The following is a 281-nucleotide window of genomic DNA, read 5'->3' on the forward strand; positions in this document are numbered from 1 at the left end:
GTTCGCTGGGGCCCCCCCCCCCCGCCCCGCCGAGCCTGAGGCGACGGCTGCGGGCAGGGGGTGGGGGAGCAGCGAATTCACTGGGAAAACGCGTCGCTTCAGCAGGCTGAGCTGGTGCCGATGAACAAGAAGGTGAGTATGAGACTGGAGAGACCCTGGGGCTCTTTCCGTGCCGCAAAACTCCCAGAACAACCGGTGATTTCCAGCAAATTTCGCTTTGATTCCCCAGGCGCTTGCAAAGACCACGTGGCTGGTGGGTGCTCGAAGCAAGAGAGGGGCAC

This window comes from Phaethon lepturus, unplaced genomic scaffold (assembly GCF_000687285.1).
Source record: "Phaethon lepturus isolate BGI_N335 unplaced genomic scaffold, ASM68728v1 scaffold30561, whole genome shotgun sequence".
NCBI classification, from domain to species: Eukaryota; Metazoa; Chordata; class Aves; order Phaethontiformes; family Phaethontidae; genus Phaethon; species Phaethon lepturus.